Genomic DNA, 17,006 nt, shown 5'->3' on the forward strand with positions numbered 1-17,006 from the left:
CACCTGTAATACCAGCACTTTGTGAGGCTGAGGCGGGTGAATCACCTGAGGTCAGGAGTTTCAGACCAGCATGGCCAACTTGGTGAAACCCTGTCTCTAATAAAAATACGAAAATTAGCCGGGCATGGTGTCAGGCGCCTGTAGTCTCAGCTACTCGGGAGGCTGAGGCAGGAGAATAGCTTGAACTCAGAAAATGGAGGTTGCAGTGAGCTGAGATCACGCCACTGTACTCCAGCCTGGGCAACAGAGCAAGACTCCATCTCAAAAATAATAAATAAATACGTACATATGATAACATGGCTTTTGTATGAGATGGGAGGGCTTCATTGAAATAGAACAAGCCCTGAGATAATGGGCATATAAATTAGGTTTGCCTTGGCCTTTGGCGCCCAACCTTCCACATTCCCATTCTCTGGTACTTTCCAATTTTTATTGAATGACTGGTTTTTAGGTACCGAGTGAAGTCATTATGCCTCTAACTCTCCCAGAATTAATTCTTAACTGAGGTACACACATTACTAACTTAATACGCATTAACAATGCCATGTGTTATCCTTCCAGTGGCATTACATTGTTTAGAAATAACTTGTTGAAGGGACATCGATAAACCCTAATGAATTCATTTCTAATAGTAACATTTCAGACAAATCTATGGGACATAAATTGCTGTGGAAATAAGTTTGAATTAAAAAAAAACTTTTTGGATGCCATTTAAATCACACGATGTTGACAAAAAATTCAGGATCAGTATTCCATCAGACCTTGGCTCGAATGGCAGTTTTGCTCTTTACAAGCTGTGCCACATTAGATAAGTTACTTAACCTCTCTGTGCCTCAGCTGTAAAATGGGGAAAATAATAATACCTACCTCATAGGCTCATGATATGATTAAGTGAATTGTTACGTGTAAAGTCCTTACCAGCATAAGTGGTGTGTTATACCCTGTAAAGTTCCCACAGTCAAGTGGAGCAACAGGCTTACTTCACAGGACAGTGTGAGCAGTTCTGTCACAGCCTCATGTGCTGTGAAAATGCTAAAGGAGTAAGGAAGAGAGTTAGGCTAACTTTCGCCTGTATGAACAATCAAGTATTTATTCTTTGTCATGTTTGAGAAATTATTCCATTATCAACTTCTGTTATCAACATCAAGGCAATGACTCACGAAACTCGGCCTCTTTATTGAGACACTTAATATGAAAATCATTCTTAAAAGTCTGTAGAATCATTGTTTAAAGTCACCACCTCATGTGTAGGAGCCACTGCTAAAATTATTCAGTGCTATAGGCTTTCTTATACTTTGTAAACAATCACTTGTTATATTCATTGGAAATTAAGGTATCAAGCTATCAGCAAGAGGAGTTCATGTACAAGCAGTAATTTTGATAGCTCTGAGCTATAGAAATCTTCATTCAGATATTAAGCAAGTTTATGTTTGAGATATAAAATTAGCTGAAAAGTGAAATATGATGCATAGAAAATGTCTACAGTCTTAATATTGGTGTGCTATTTTCTAGGATATAGCGATAGAATACCTGTGATTTGGTGGTTTTCTTTTATTCTTCTCAACAAAGGCCTTGTCCTTGCTCCTTTTTGAGCACAAGCATTTAAAGAGGAGTGAAATTGCCTTTTTGATATTCTGAGCAACTTTCGTCGGGTGTGGGAGGAGAACTTTTCGCAAAGTAAGTATCCTCACATAACCAGCCTAGCGCCTACTATGTGAACATCTGTATCCCACAAGATGGGTGAGGTTGCACCGCAGCAACAGACACCCCAATCCCTCTGGCTACAAGTTCATCTCAGGTCAGCTGGAGGCTCTGTTTGACTTGTCCTCACTCCAGAATACAGGCTGATGGAATAAGTGCTGTCCCCGGCATCGCCACTCGCTGGCAAATGAAAAGAGAATGGCGAAAGCTGTCCAACCACGCACTGGCTCTTAAGGCTTCCAACTCAAATTTCAATGGCCGAAGTAAATCCCATGGCCATATCTACCCTTAAAGAAGCGAGGAAGAGATGTTTTACATGTCCTGGAAGGGAGAGAAGTGGAAAAAAAATAACAAACAGCCTCATGACTGCAATAATAACTGACCTGTTGTTTGTTCATTTCTTGTGCTATGTTTATGAGCTCCTTTTCTCTGATAGGACCAGAAGACATGTAACAAATCCAAGATCATTATCATGAAAGAAGCAAAGAACACCATATAAAGTGATTTTATAAAATTACGAGCAATAAAGCCATGGTAACATTGGCTGGCACTCAGATGTGGATTTTCTCTATGCTTTCTCCCTAGCCATCTATTGCTGCATAATGAACCACCTCAAAACTTGGTAATTAAAATAAGCACCATTGACTTGCCCACAGTTCCACAATTTGGGTTGGGCTTAGCTGGTGATTCTTCTCTTGGATCAGCTGAGCTCATTCACACAGTTGCAGTTGTGTGGTGCAGGAACGGTTGGAAAGTCCACCACGGGCTCACTCACCGCTCTGGTAGTTGATCTGGGCTGGTGCCTGGCTTGCTTTCTCCTCAAGGATCTTTCTTCCTCAAGGAGTCCAACCCAGGACACTTTATACAGTAATCTCAGAGCAACAAGAGGGAAAGAGTGAAAGCCAAAAGCCTTCTTGAGGAGAAGCTAATATGTCATACAACTTCACTTTCCCTGCGTTTTATTCAACAAATCCAGTACAGGGCCCATCCTGTTCAAGGGTGGTGGAAATAGACTTTTGATGGGAGAAGCAGCAGCTTCACATGGCAGAAGACTGGGATCCAGGGATGGGAGGAAGCGCTGTGTCTACATTTGCAAACAGTCTACCACGCCTGCAGAGAATGGGATGATCCCTCCCTTCGGGGTCCGCCTTGAGAATGCATAACCAGCCCAGAAAATATAGCATAATGTTCCAGAGATTTCTCAACAGGTTTGCTTCTGTTACAAATGGACTGCAGTCCGGAAAATAACTGAAAAATGCATTTTCCATTTGTGAGAAGTGCAGAGATTTTTCCCTTGATTGTTTTGCTACATCCTGTCCATCAGCAGAGGACTCCATCCCAGCAACTATCTCTGCCTGCTTGCGGAGCACGTGAGCCACCTGCACTTCGCAGTCTCTGATTGTTTTCCTTTTGAAATAATATTGTATACTGCCGGGCGCAGTGGCTCATGCCTGTAATCCCAGCACTTTGGGAGGCCGAGGCGGGCGGATCACGAGGTCAGGAGATTGAGACCATCCTGGCTAACACGGTGAAACCCCATCTCTACTAGAAATACAAAGAATTAGCCAGGCATGGTGGCAGGTGCCTGCCTGTAGTCCCAGCTACTCTGGAGACTGAGGCAGGAGAATGGCATGAACCCAGGAGGCAGAGCTTGCAGTGAGCCGAGATCCTGCCACTGCACTCCAGCCTGGGCGAAAGAGCAAGACTCTGTCTCAAAAATAATAATAATAATAATAATATTGTATATCTTGAAAATTCAGTCAAAGTAGAGTGGCAATAAAACCCTCTACACCAATATAAGCAGTGGCCAATGCCACCCATTTCAGGGATTTTTACTGTGGACATTTATTTGCCAAGGTCTACATAGGCAATGGCAATGTGAATAACCAATCTCATAGAAATAGAAAAACTCATCAGTTTTTCTATGATGTCATGTGATAGAGAAATAGGAAGCCAAAGCTAACTTTGCAAAACTTTGCCAACTGAGCTCATTTGATCTTCAGATCTCACCTGGTTCTGCCACAATTGGGTAAATTGAAGTATCAGGAGGGTGGAGCAAGACTAGGTTGGAAGAAGGCTGCGGTGGCAGAGGGGACACTGTGCATGAAGGCCCTCATGTAGGATCAGCACAGCATGATTAAAGAGCAAGAAAAGGCCAGTGTGGCTGGAGTGCATGGCGCCAGATGGGAGGGACAGGAGCTGAGGACAGGAAGGTGGATAGGGACTGTGTTGGTCCATTTTTGCATTGCTATTAAGGGATACCTGAGACTAATTTATATAAGAAAGTTAGTCTAAGATAATTTATAAAGAAAAGAGGTTTCATTGGCTCATGGTTCTGCAGGCTGCACAAGCATGGCTCCAGCATCTGCTTCTGATGAGGGTTCCGGGAAAGTAACAATCATGGCGGAAGGGGAAGTGGAGCCTGCATGTTACATTGTGAGAGCACAGCAAGTGGGCGGGGAGGGGAGATGCCACGCTCTTTTAAACAACCAGATCTCATGAGAACTCAGAACAAGAACTCACTCGTTACCATGGGAATGGAGCTCAGCCATTCGCGAGGGATCTGCCCCTGTGATCCAACACCTGTCACTCGGCCCAACCTCCAACATGGGGAGTCGCAATTCAACATGGGATTTGAAGGGAACAAACGTCTCAACCATATCAGGGGCTACTCTAACGGGTTTGGATTCGGAAAAGATTTGAGCGAGAAAGTGACATAATCAGAGATGCATTTAAAGATCGCTCTAAGTGTTGCGTGAAAAATAGATAATTGGACCAGGGCAAGATAGAAGCAGAACAGGTCTATTGTATGGAATCTAAGGGAAAGATGCTGGTGCCTAGAATGAGACAGGTGGCTGAATCTCCAGGACTTTATGACAAAATAAATGTGGGGTGAGTGGAAGAGAAGGCGTTAACAATGTCTCCCTACAGGAGAAACACAGAGATCATATCTGACTCTAGTGACTAATTAAGAAGGGCCAATCACAAGACATTTTCTAAGGAGAGTCCACATTCCTAATCTTCTAAGGCAGTGAGAAGTTTACAAATTGGGGTATTTTCACCTGAGGGGTGCTTAATATATGGGGTGCAGAAAGAAAATATTAGAACTGCTATACACAGTATTTTACTAAAAGTATAAGAGAACAAGCTCTTTTAATGTTTGATGTTGACATTGATAATAATATGCTATAAATACTCACAAAGGGAAGTAGGTGTGCACACATTTTTTTTTTGTTTTTATTATACTTAAGTTCTAGGGTACATGTGCACAACGTGCAGGTTTGTTACATATGTATACATGTGCCATGTTGGTGTGCTGCACACATTAACTCGTCATTTACATTAGGTATATCTCCTAATGTTTTCCCTACCCCCTCCCCACACCCCACGGCAGGCCCCAGTGTGTGATGTTCCCCTTCCTGTGTCCATGTGTTCTCATTGTTCAATTCCCACCTATGAGTGAGAATATGCGGTGTTTGGTTTTTTTGTTCTTGCGATAGTTTGCTGAGAATGATGGTTTCCAGCTTCATCCATGTCCCTACAAAGGACATGAAGTCATCCTTTTTTATGGCTGCAGAGTATTCCATGATGTATATGTGCCACATTTTCTTAATCCAGTCTATCATTGATGGACATTTGGGTTGGTTCCAAGTCTTTGCTATTGTGAATAGTACCGCAATAAACATAAGTGTGCATGTGCCATTATGGCAGCATGATTTATAATCCTTTGGATATATACCCAGTAACGGGATGGCTGGGTCAAATGGTATTTCTAGTTCTAGATCCTTGAGGAATCCCTACACTGTCTTCCACAATGGCTGAACTAGTTTACAGTCCCACCAACAGTGTAAAAATGTTCCTATTTCTCCACATCCTCTCCAGCACCTGTTGTTTCCTGACTTTTTAATGATCGCCATTCTAACTGGTGTGAGATGGTATCTCATTGTGGTTTTGATTTGCATTTCTCTGATGGCCAGTGATGATGGGCATTTTTTCATGTGTCTTTTGGCTGCATAAATGTCTTCTTTTGAGAAGTGTCTGTTCCTATCCTTTGCCCAATTTTTGATGGGGTTGTTTTTTTCTTGTAAATTTGTTTGAGTTCTTTGTAGATTCTGGATATTAGCCCTTTGTCAGATGAGTAGATTGCAAATATTTTCTCCCATTCTGGAGGTTGCCTGTTCACTCTGATGGTAGTTTCTTTTGCTGTGCGGAAGCTCTTTAGTTTAATTAGATCCATTTGTCAATTTTGGTTTTTGTTGCCATTGCTTTTGGTGTTTTAGACATGAAGTCCTTGCCTATCCTATGTCCTGAATGGTATTGCCTAGGTTTTCTTGTAGGGTTTTTATGGTCTTAGGTCTAACATGTAAGTCTTTAATCCATCTTGAATTAATTTTTGTATAAGGTGTAAGGAAGGGATCCAGTTTCAGCTTTCTACATATGGCTAGCCAGTTTTCCCAGCACCATTTATTAAATAGGGAATCCTTTCCCCATTGCTTGTTTTTGTTGGGTTTGTCAAAGATCAGATGGCTGTAGATGTGTGGTATTATTTCTGAGGCCTCTGTTCTGTTCCATTGGTCTATATCTCTGTTTTGGTACCAGCACCATGCTGTTTTGGTTACTGTAGCCTTGTAGTATAGTTTGAAGTCAGGTAGCATGATGCCTCCAGCTTTGTACTTTTGGCTTAGGATTGTCTTGGCAGTGCAGGCTCTTTTTTGGTTCCATGTGAACTTTAAAGTGGTTTTTTCCAATTCCATGAAGAAAATCATTGGTAGCTTGATGGGGATGGCATTGAATCTATAAATTACCTTGGGCAGTATGGCCATTTTCATGATATTGATTCTTCCTACCCATGAGCATGGAATGCTCTTCCATTTCTTTGTATGTTCTTTTATTTTGCTTAGCAGTGGTTTGTCGTTCTCCTTGAAGAAAGAGGTCCTTCACGTCCCTTGTAAGTTGGATTCCTAGGTATTTTATTCTCTTTGAAGCAATTGTGAATGGGAGTTCACTCATGATTTGGCTCTCTGTTTGTCTGTTATTGGTGTATAAGAATGCTTGTGATTTTTGCACATTGATTTTGTATCCCGAGACTTTGCTGAAGTTGCTTATCAGCTATAAGGAGATTTTGGGCTGAGATGATGGGGTTTTCTAAATGTGCAATCATGTCATCTGCAAACAGAGACAATTTGACTTCCTCTTTTCCTAATTGAATACCCTTTATTTCTTTCTCCTGCCTGACTACACTGGCCAGAACTTCCAACACTATGTTGAATAGGAGTGGTGAGAGAGGGCATCCCTGTCTTGTGCCAGTTTTCAAAGGGAATGCGTCTAGTTTTTGCCCATTCAGTATGATATTGGCTGTGGGTTTGTCATAAATAGCTCTTGTTATTTTGACATACATCCATCAATACTTAATTTATTGAAAGTTTTTAGCATGAAGGGCTGTTGAATTTTGTCAAAGGCCTTTTCTGCATCTATTGAGATAATCATGTGGTTTTTGTCTTTGGTTCTGTTTATATGCTGGATTACGTTTATTGATGCATATGTTGAACCAGCCTTCCATCCCAGTGATGAAGCCCACTTGATCATGGTGTATAAGCTTTTTGATGTGCTGCTGGATTCGGTTTGCCAGTATTTTATTGAGGATGTTTGCATCAATGTTCATCAGGGATATTGGTCTAAAATTCTCTTTTGTTGTGTCTCTGCCAGGCTTTGGTATCAGGATGATGCTGGCCTCATAAAATGTGTTAGGGAGGATTCCCTCTTTTTCTGTTGATTGGAATAGTTTCAGAGGGAATGGTACCAGCTACTCCTTGTACCTCTGATAGAATTCGGCTGTGAGTCCGTCTGGTCCTGGACTTTTTTTGGTTAGTAGGCTATTAATTATTGCCTCAACTTCAGAGCCTGTTATTGGTCTATTCAGGGATTCAACTTCTTCCTGGTTTAGTCTTTGGAGGGTGTATGTGTCGAGGAATTTATCCATTTCTCCTGGATTTTCTAGTTTATTTGCATAGAGGTGTTTATAGTATTCTCTGATGGTAGTTTGTATTTCTGTGGGATCGGTGATGATATCCCCTTTTTCATTTTTTATTACACCTATTTGATTCTTCTCTCTTTTCATCTTTATTAGTCTTGCTAGTGGTCTATCAATTGTGTTGATCTTTTCAAAAAACCAGCTCCTGGATTCATTGATTTTTTGAAGGGTTTTTTGTGTCTCTATCTCCTTCAGTTCTTCTCTGATCTTAGTTATTTATTGCCTTCTGCTAGCTTTTGAATGTGTTTGCTCTTGCTTCCCTAGTTCTTTTAATTGTGATGTTAGGGTGTCAATTTTAGATCTTTCCTGCTTACTCTTGTGGGCATTTAGTGCTATTAATTTCCCTCTAAACACTGCTTTAAATGTGTCCCAGAGATTCTGGTACCTTGTGTCTTTGTTCTCATTGGTTTCAAAGAACATCTTTATTTCTGCCTTCATTTCGTTATGTACCCAGTAGTCATTCAGGAGCAGGTTGTTCAGTTTCCATGTAGTTGAGCGGTTTTGAGTGAGTTTCTTAATCCTGAGTTCTAATTTGATTGCACTGTGGTCTGAGAGACAGTTTGTTATAATTTCTGTTCTTTTACATTGCTGAGGAGTGCTTTACTTCCAACTATGCGGTCGATTTTAGAATAAGTGTGATGTAGTGCTGAGAAGAATGTATATTCTGTTGATTTGGGGTGTTGAGTTCTGTAGATGTCTATCAGGTCCGCTTGGTGTGCACACATTTTTTACTGATAGGGTGCCATATTCATTTTCTATTGCTGCATAACAAAATTCTACAAACATAACAGCTCAAAACATACGCACTTATTGGCTTATGGTTTTGTGAGCTCAGGGCAGATTCCTGAGCATAAGTGAGCTGGGCTCTCTGATTGCGGTATCAATAGGTTGAAATCAAAGAGTTAGCCAGCTGTGTCCTCATCTACAGACTTAACTAGGGAAACAACTACTTCCAAGCTCCCCCAGATTGTTGGCAGAATCCATCTTTTTGTGGTTGTAGGACCTCAGTCCTCAGTCCAGCGTCCTGATGTCTGTTAGCTGGAGACCACTTTTAGCTCCTAGAGGCCGCTCTCAGCTCCTTGTTAATCTCCACCATGGGCTCTCTCATGGTACCAATCTCTTATTTTAGGAAGGGCCCAGTTTTTTGGGTTTTTTTGGCTTTTTTTAGACGAAGTTTCTCTCTTGTTGCCTAGGCTGGAGTGCAATGGCGCAATCTTGGCTCACCGTAACCTCCACCTTCCAGGTTCAAGAGATTCTCCTGCCTCAGCCTACTGAGTAGCTGGGATTACAGGCGTGCCCCACCACCATGGGCGGCTAATTTTGTATTTTTAGTAGAGACAGGGTTTCACCATCTTGGCCAGGCTGGTCTTGAACTCCTGACCTCATGATCCACCCTCCTTAGCCTCCCAAAGTGCTGAGATTACAGGCATGAGCCACTGTGACCAGCCCTGGCCCAGTTCTTTTTAAAGACTCATCTGATTAGACCAGGCCCACCCAAGACATTCTTCTTTTTTATCAGTTCAAAGTCAGCTGACTTGGTGACCTTAAATGCATCTGCAAAATCCCTTCACCTTTGCTATACAAAATGATCTAATCATCATATTCGGAGTCCCACTAAGTCAACGGAATAGGATTACACAGGGCATGTACACCAGGGGCAGGAATCTTGTGGGTCATTTCCAAAGGTTGCCTACCACAGGTGCGTTGCCAAAAGTGTGGCATTCACTGCTCTAGTGTATCAACTTTGTGGCTATTTTTCAAAGCCTATCATTTATGGTCATGTAGGAGTTGGGGAGAAAAGCAATTTCTAAAATCATTAGAGCACAAAAAATGCCATGAGTTTTTTAGAGTAGGATAAACCTATTGCTACTACACAAATCCAGGTTGTTACCACTAGCTTAGTGTGAGGTGTGGTGTATTAGTCTGTTTTCACACTGCTATAGAGAACTACCCAAGACAGGGTAATTTATGAAGAAAAGAGGTTTAATTGACTCGCAGTTCTACATGGCTGGGGAGGCCTCAGGAAATCATAGCAGAAGGCAAAGGGAAGGCAGGCACGTCTTACATGGTGGCAGGAGAGAGAGAGCGGGGTGGGGAAGTGCCACACTTTTAAACCGTCAGATCTCGTGAGAACTCACTCGCTATCACAAGAACAGCGTGGAGGAAATCTGCCTCCATGATCTAATCTCCTCCCACCAGGTCCCTCCCCTGACATTTGGGGATTAAAATTCCAGATGAAATGTGGGTAGGGACACAGAGCCAAACCGTATCATGTGGGCATATATTCCATCATAAAAACAGACTCCTGCATTCTACACCAAGCTTTTAAAAGAGCTTTGAAAATATTAAGTAAACCAATTTTTGATATTCTGATTCCAGGATTCCAGTGCACAGAAATATGGGAAAATGAGATGAGATCTATATCATAATGGAAAGCCAGAATCGTTTTGTAAAAGTTATACTTGAATAAGATGATTTTTAGCTTGATCGTCTTCCTGGGATCTAGTTTCTGCCTCAGTATGAATCACACATGAAACCCATGTTAGTAGATGTTTATCTGGGGTAGTGTAACATCCTTGGGTTGTTTGCATTCTTGGACGTTACCTCCCTGATTCTCTGAATGTTGCCTTACTGAGAGCCCTTCCATTTTAAAGGAGGCAGTTAAGAATATGACTGCATGAGCCACAGTAGGCACTCTTTTGAGTTGAAAATCTTAAATCAAACAAAACAACTTCAGTAGAATAAATCTTTAGTAGTAGTCCCGTAACCAATTACAATAAGTGTCATCTTGGGTTTGTTCTGTTTCTTGACTTAAAGGAGAAGTAGAGTGCTAAAATAGCAACTTTAGGTGAGGATTTTCTCCATGACAAACATGCTCTCAGATTCCTGTCTGAAATTTGGTTATCCTTCCAGAAGTAGCCCAATTTCTTTTCCCTGGGGGGAGCTTCAGAAGGAACCCAATCCACTTACACCATACGGATATTAATCTCATATGGTCGTTGAGGACAAAGGCTATGCAGTTATTGCTCTGTGAATTCCCTCAGCAGCAAACTTGCAATGGTAGCCTCACAGGAAATGCTATTGATTTGTTGATCAATATTTTAAAATTCAAAGGCAAATTATCCAAGGAATACCACCAAAGATAAGAAGGCTTATGTAGTCTGTGGTTGAAAGGGAGGGTAGATAATTATTCTAGCAGCTATTTGAGATCATCTGGTACAAATGAGCTGCAGTACACACGAGGACTTGTATATTTGGGTAATAATGCACCTGACGTTGAATTTTTTCTTTATTTGTAGTCAGGTGCAAATAGGTCCCTGGAGGAGTCACACTCTGAAACGTGGAGGATGCTTCCAGAAATATTATGGTCTCTGGTGCTTTTCCAGAGAATATTCGAAATGACCCTGAGCCCTAAATGAGAATTATCAAGTTGTTACAGTCCAGAACTAATCTAAAAGATATCTCTTCATCTGATTTCGTCCAGGGCCTGAGGGTTATGACTACTTGGAGATATTTAAAAATAAAGGGATTCTATAGACTCAGAACTGATGTCTGAAGGCACTACTAATATGTCCATTTTCTCAAAAGATTCCAAAGATGCTCTGAAATGGGTTTTGCGAATTTATGCCTGGAGTGCTTTAGCACATGGGACATAAATTTGGTTCAGCAGCATTTGTTCCCCCACATAACCAGGGACAGTAAATAGATTCGTGTCAACCCCTGCAGGGCAACAAAGTAATGTTCTTTATCAATTCCTTTATGCAATATGCTGTTTTTTATTTAAGGTCATGCTGCCATTTTTTTTTCAGGGAAAGTGAAGAAGATCTCCTCTTTCACTTTCTTCCATATTTGTGGTTTGCTCTCAAGAGAAAAATATGACTTCCATCTTCAGTTCAGCCACATCCGTAGCCTCAGTCTAACACATCCATGGTAGGTAGCATTTGGCAGTGGTCTCATTCAGTTAACAAATATTCTGTCTCATCACAATTTAGAATACCTGATGTTTGGAGGAGCTATAAACCTTATTTACATATTTGCCTTTGCCAACTGTAAATTTCCCTTTTATCGTTCTTGGCCTTATGGGGCTGTAAACATTTGCCATTTGCTCCTTGAAAGTTCACCCTGAGTAAGAAATATTGAAGTCACAAATGTGGCATTCTTTCTTCAATCCTTTGAAAAAAATTCAGCCTCTCCAACAGATCCATTTTCAATGTACACATCTGTTTGATTCTTTTATTTTTTTAATTTTTTTGCAAGAATCTTTATTTCCTTTATAGCCATTTATCATCAAGGGGAAAGGTGTAAAACACTTTTTTTCACACAGCATACCTTGCAAATGCAAACCATATGTTATCAGTTTTCCTATGTATTTTGTATTGCTAGTACCATATGCCTCAAGTGATTGATCTTACTGTTGTGAGGTAGCTAAGGATACATATAGTTTAAGTCTCTCTTGTAGAAAATAAGATATCCCTCTATTACTCTTTCAGATGAAGGTGCTAAAAGCCTCTCCTCATCTCTAATGGATGATCCGTAATTTACATCAAAATTTCATTCACTTTAAATTAATATAGCCATCTCCTTAATGAATCAAGCTACTAGAATCTGCTCTGATTTTCACAAAACAATTCAGTCGTGGATGTTTACAACTTTTTGGTTAGCATGAAATCTGAGTTTTCACAGCATTTTTCATTTTAGTTTTTGAAATTAATTAATAAATTACTTGTATTATTTTGAAGTAAGCATCCTCCGTATACCCTTTTATGAAAAACATACTCCGTATTCATCTTCGCCCTTTTTTTCATCTGCTAGGGGATTTCATAAGAAGCAGGAAAGAGAAAAATATATGTATTCTACTAACAGACTTATATAAATATTGCGAGACCTATCTCTGAAAACATGAGGTTGTTTATTTCTTATTTGTCCCCTTGAGATTTACAGCAGTAAGTCACATTAATTCTAATGGGATTTAGCCGTCAAAATTTTCTCTGCATCAGCAGCAGAAGGGAGGCATGTGGGCATAGCAAACAAGAAAGTTGAAAAATGAATTCTCGTGACCTAAATTTTTCATTGTAATTGTTACATAATTAATATTGCACCTTAATACTAGTTCACCTCATTATAGGTATAAATATCTGGTATGTATTTACTCTGCAGTGAAAATAAACACTGATGTGCTAATCATATGGGATTGAAAAACTAATCAATCTTCATAAGGGACATCAGTAGTCAGTTTCCATCTAACGATCAAGTTGATGAAAAGAGGATATCCCAATATATGCTAATTCGACATGGAAAAAGGGATTCGCTGCAGTTCGGCTGAGACGGCTGCAGGTGAACAAGGGTCTTACCTAAGTGGGGAGTGTGGTTTCCACCATGCTGATCCCCAGGAAACCTGTCAGAGGATCTCTTCCATAAGACAGTGGTTGTCAAGCTGTGCTCAGAGAGCCACCAAGCTACCTTGGGAACTTCTATGGGCTGAGAGGGTGGAGTGGAGAGGAACAGATAAGACAGAGGCCTACCACTTCCGCTTTCAACCTGGGGTGATGCTTCTCCTTTTACGTGTTTACATATTAGCTTTCTTTGTAGGATTTCCTGGGAAGAAAGGGTGCAAGAGCTTTAAAAGAATTGTTGCAGAGCACAGTAATAGCATAGGCTTCTGGAGGGAGTCGGGGCTTCCTCACATAGATAAAATCAAGAGAGGAGGCCACAGTCAGGAATTGAACAGACGTAGTCATTCTTGTGGCAACTGGGGGGAAATTACATCATGGGCTCCCTCTTTCCTAACATATACATACACATATGCCATATATAAATATACATAAACATACATGTATATATATGGACACGTATGTGGAGGGAGAGAGAGAGAAACTTCAGTTTTTCCTCTTTTTTTTTTTTGTTTTTGATTTGTTTTTGAGACAGTTTTGTTCTGTGATTTAGGCTGGAGTGCAATGATGTGATCTCAGCTCACTACAACCTCCACATCCTGGATTCAGGCAATTCTCCTGTCTCAGCCTCCTGAGTAGCTGGGACTACAGGTGTGTGCCACCACACCCGGCTAATTTTGTATTTAGTAGAGACAGGGTTTCACCATGTTGGCCAGGATGGTCTTGATCTCTTGAACTTGTGATCCACCCACCTCGGCCTCCCAAAGTGTTGGGATTACAGGCGTGAGCCACTGCGTATGGCCACTTTTTGCTCTTCAGGCCTTCAGCTGATTGGATGAAGCCCACCCACATTAGAGAGGGTAATAATTTGCTTTATTTAACATCAAAGGATTGCACATGTTAGTCACATCCACAAAATACCTTCATAACAACCTCTAGACTAGTGTTTGGCCAAATAACTAGACACCACATTCTAGCTGATCTTTGACACACAAAGCAAACCATCACTGTGTCATGACAGGTTCCTCTCTTCCTCTCATGTGCCCGGCCAATCCATCAGTGGTTACTCTTGGCGCTACCTTCTTGATGTACCCACACTCCACCCACTTCTCCCCACCTCTGCTGCAGCGCCTCAGTGCAAGCGCCCGTCATGTCTTACTGGATTATTGGAATAGCATCTTAATAGTTCTTCTTTTCTCTGCTTTTCCCTCTTCGGTTTATCCTCAACGCAGCAACCAAAGTAATCCTGTTAGCTAAATGGATCATGTCACTGCTCTTCTGTTTACAGCCCCGATGGCTTTCCATCACCCTTAGATTAAAAGCCAAAGTACTTACAATGCTATCATGCCCTGCATCCTTTAAACTTCTCCATGACCTCTCTGACCTCAGCCCCTACCCGCTCTGGTTTACACCACTCCAGCCATTTCGCTTCGCTTGATGTTCCGGAGAAACTTCCACTTTCACACACTGCACATTAGGTTTCCTCTTTCTAAAAAGGCTTTCCCACTAGATACCCATATGGCTTGCTCTCTGCCGCCTTCAGGTCTCCACGTGAAGGCCATCTTCCCGTGAAGACCTTCTCTGACCACACTGTACAAAATTGCAAAGCCCCTTCTTCCCCAGCAGCTCCTATCCTTTTTTCCTCTGCAAAATTAGTTATAATTATTCTATAGTTTCTATAACAACAACAAAAAAATTCAGTGTCTTATCAAAATAGAAATGTACTTCTTATTTATGTGAGCGTTCCTGATTCACGAGCAACTTTCCTCCATGTGGTGACTAAGAAACAAAACACGTCTTTTGGCTCTCCCAGCAACTCCGAGCTGTGGAATCCAGTGTGTTCAGCACATGGGCGGGGAATGAGCAGGTGGAAATTTATACCCACTCCTTCAGCCAGAAAATGACACACGTCACTTCTATGCACATGACAGTGGCAAAACTTGTCAAATGTTCCTGTCCAGACGTGAAGGAGACCTGGAAATGTAGTCCCTGGAGGAGCCCGTGTTTTTCCAGTAACATCTTCACACTGTGGGAGGAAAAGCAAAAACTTTGGTGGAACCCTCATGAGACGCCCCCCTCATGACCTGATTACCTCCCCAAGGCCCCGCCTCCTCATACAATCACAGTAGGGGTTAGAATCTCAACAGACAAATGTGAGAGGGACACAGACATTGTCTATAGCGAGCACTTACCGATTCTAACATGCTACATTTGTATTTATTTATTGTTTTGCTGTCGTCTGTCACTCCCACTAAAATCTATGGCCCATGAGACATGCATTTTTGTTCATTTCAGTCACTGGTACCTTCTCAGAGCCTAGAACAGAAAGAAATAATTTCTGAGTGAACAAATGAATAAATGGGTAGATGGATGAGTTGCTGGATGGATGCATAGGAATGACAGGGTATATCCTGCCCAGCTGTAGTTCGTCAGTAGAAGGGGTTTGGACCACACGCAGGCATTTTCTTGGCAAAGAGGAAGGGGAAAAGTAAGATGAGAGACCGTCTTGCCCTTGGTGACTTTGTCCTATTCCCTTTACCTAGTAATTGAGCTTTATTATTATGTAACTTTTAAAAATTGGTTTATTCAAAATCAAGGCATGGTTATCATTCTACTTAAACTGGTTGTTGGCAATAGAACCTACTTATCCCACACAGACTAGCATAGTGCCTAATTGAGAGACACACAGAAAATGTTGGCCAAATAAGTAATTAAATCATGAATAAGTGGGCATCAGGTTAGGTTTCCTCCAGCCCAAGCACTGGGACTCATTCATTCAATCTTCAGCAAGTACGTACAGATAAGGCTGTGAAAGTTGTGAAGTTGCAGTTACATAGAAAAATACTTAATGCCCCTCTCCCCCGTGTTTGGCGATCACCAAGTATTTCTTTTAAGAAGTATAAAATTTATTAATGTCAACTTTTCCGTGTTCCTGCTCTCACCAACATGGAACGTTCCATCTGCAGAACGAATCCCAGTCAGAGGTTGAAATCCTGAAGTCCAAAGATCTTTAGTCTGTCTGAACCTTTTCACTGCTTTAGAACCGTAAAAATTCATTATGAGAGCAGAGAGATTTGCTCTTTTTGCTACTGTACTCCATTTTCTCTATAGTGAAAATGGAAACTTTATTGGAAAACATAATACATCAATTGTAATGATCATCATAGTTTGAGATGGTGGGTTTTTTTAAAATGCTACTTTCCTTAATAATCACTATGTATTAAAAACTGCAAATATATATATTACAGAGTTCCTTTAAATCAGCAGAGATGCACCTGCACATTTTGGTCTCATATATGAAAAACGGCAATTAGCTTCTAAATTAACACATCCATGTATTAATAACTGACATTTAGTAGTAGCCCAAAGGTCATATTGAAAGACTGTTCGTGCATGAAACTGCAGAACCTATTCTAATCATGCTGTACCTAATTGCTTCACAGATGATCTAACTGGACAAATTGTTAAATAAAAGGGTGGCCAGAATTCATTTTGTTTTGCATTTTTTTAATTGTTTGAGAATACTTCAAGTATATTCCTGTCATCACTTGTCCTTGTTTAGTCCATGAATCTGACATAGCAGAAAGTTCTTCTGGACTCTACTTGGATATCAAGTGCGAAAAGCTACGGGAAATGATGGAATAAGAAATGAAATGGCACAGCAAAAATGTAACCAGGCATAATAACCCAAATGAAATAGCAAGCATATCATGGCATATTGAATTAAGAGCTATTTTATTTATTTGTTGATTGTTTATTTTGTATGAATACATCAAGCCCGCTGAACCCTAATTAGTTATACAAATGAGCACGTCATGGTGACCATCCAAATGCAGCCAAGGCAGCTCCACTCCCTGCAGCACTATGTCACCATCATCCCATGA

The 17,006-nt window shown here is 41.0% G+C and overlaps 1 protein-coding gene across 1 annotated transcript in view; it reads left to right on the top strand.

Moving 5' to 3' along the window:
- TENM3 (teneurin transmembrane protein 3) overlaps window positions 1-17,006 on the top strand; it is a 2,305,387-nt gene that overhangs the window by 1,138,663 nt on the left and 1,149,718 nt on the right. The window lies entirely within an intron of this gene.

This window comes from Symphalangus syndactylus, chromosome 4, assembly GCF_028878055.3.
Source record: "Symphalangus syndactylus isolate Jambi chromosome 4, NHGRI_mSymSyn1-v2.1_pri, whole genome shotgun sequence".
Taxonomy (NCBI): domain Eukaryota; kingdom Metazoa; phylum Chordata; class Mammalia; order Primates; family Hylobatidae; genus Symphalangus; species Symphalangus syndactylus.